Below are 2,198 nucleotides of genomic sequence, written 5' to 3' on the forward strand. Positions count from 1 at the left end.
TTAAGCTGAAAGACTGAATGGGGCAATTAGGAAATCATTGGTGACCAGAGAACCATTTCAGTCACGTGGTAGGGGCTGAAGCTAGTTTGTGCACTGGGTGGAAGAGTAAAATGGGAAGTTACAGTGGTTGCGAGTGATGGGAAGAAAGTAAGAAGGATGTAGCTTGAATGCTGACATGTTTAAAGAAAAGTTTTTATTATTTTTTAGGATAGAGAAAACCTAAGCATTATTATAGATTGATGGAAATAAAAAAGCCAATGGAGAAGAAAAAATTGAAGAAGGGTAACTAATAGACAAGGGACATGATAATAGTCGGAGGTATGACTTAGCAAATAGTAAATAGGTGTTTGAATCCTGACTCCTTCTTCCACAAGCTGTACAACTTCTATCTTTAAATATTATTTTGTTTGTTTTTCAAACTGGGATAACATGATTATTATAAGACCTAAATGAGATAATATATAGAAAGTCATTAGCATACAGTAAACATTCATAAAATAGTAGCTATTATTAGGTCAGGAGCACAAATGTAAAGGAGAAAGGCCACCAGTTCCTCTGAGATAGGGAAGAAGGATGGGGGAAGATTTGCATGAACTTGAGATGGAATTCCATTATCTCTGATGCTAATCCAGAGGTTCTAAATACTGGCAGAATATTAAAATCAATTGGGGAGCTTTCAAAAATACCAATTCTTGGCTCTCACCCCAGACCAATTAAATCAGAAACTGTGAAGGTGGGCATGAATATTGATACTTTTTAATGCTCTCCAGGTTAGCACACTCTACAAACTTGAAAATGATTAGGACAAATTTTGATTCTCAAACTTGACTACACATTGTAAATACTTCAGAATTTTGAAAGACTAAGATGACAGCCATGGACGAATATCAAAAATGTTATATTGAGCAAAAGAAGCCAGAAACAAAGAAACTAATTTTCTATGAGTCCATCTTGTTTCCATTGAGATAAAGCAAAAGAAAAAAAAAATGGAGTTAAAAATTAAAATAGTGATTGATTCTGGAAGGGAAGGAGGGTTTACTCAATGAGCAAGAAGAAACTTTCTAGGTTGATGTAAATGTCCTATATCTTGATTAGGGTGTTGGTTATTAAGATGGTATATCTTGATTAGGGTGTTGGTTATTTTGACTTTTGTCAAAACTCATTGAATTGTACACTTAAAATGTGTGCATTTTAACTGTATGTGTTTATAGTTTGATTAAAAAATAATTAACTTCAAAAGAAGTGGGCTGGGAATTGAGATTTTTATAAGATCCCCTGGTGATTATAATATAAAGAAAAGCTTGAGAACCACTGAGCTAAATCATCTGTTGAGATTGAGACAAGAGTGAAGAAGCAATATGGAGAAATCTGAGGAAGGTTTGAAATTAGAAAGTGGAGTGAATAGGTATAACCTTGTTTCTCAGGGTGTGATCCTGGATTAGTTGTATGAGAAACTCCCATGGTGCTTGGAAAAAAAGTAAATTTGTGGGGCCCACACCAGGTGTACTGATACACACTTTGGGAGTGAGGCCCAGAGGGTTGCATATAATGAGTTTTATTGGTGATTCTCATACTCTAAAGTAAAGCAATTCCTGAATAAAGGGACCAGCTGGGGATGAGAACCAAGCATTTCAATGGGGAAAAGAAGATTGAATGGAAGGCACTTCATAGCAAGTGAGGGCAGCTCTAACTTGGAGCAGAAGTATTTGGAAAACCAATCGCAATCTGGACAGTCAAGTATCTACATGAAGCTGAGGAAGTGATGTAGGGCTGTAATGGGAAAACAAAACAAGCCTGGAAAATCAAAGTAAAGGAAAGGAGAAATGAAGTTAGGAACTGGTCTGGAGTCTGGGGTTCCATCCATGGATCAGTGATCTTTTGAGATGTACCTTTTGGGCAGCAGCCAGTGCTTCTTAAAGCTGATTCCTCTGAAATGAACCAAAAATAGATGTCAGGATTGATGATTGTCATGGGTGGTATTAGCAAAACCTTACATCTCAAAAAGGAATATAATGAGCACACATTTGAGATGAATGTTGGGTAGCATTTAGAGAAAGTTAGATGTTTTCAAGAGGAAATTTAAGGAAAAGGCATCAGTTTATGTAAAAATATGGAGGCTTAGAATTGAAGGAAGTATTCAGGTAATACCATGAGGTCCAGTTTTCCTGGAATATTAAAAAAACAAAAGTACATCTAGA

The sequence above is a fragment of the Pteropus alecto genome, unplaced genomic scaffold (genome assembly GCF_000325575.1).
Source record: "Pteropus alecto unplaced genomic scaffold, ASM32557v1 scaffold72, whole genome shotgun sequence".
NCBI lineage: Eukaryota > Metazoa > Chordata > Mammalia > Chiroptera > Pteropodidae > Pteropus > Pteropus alecto.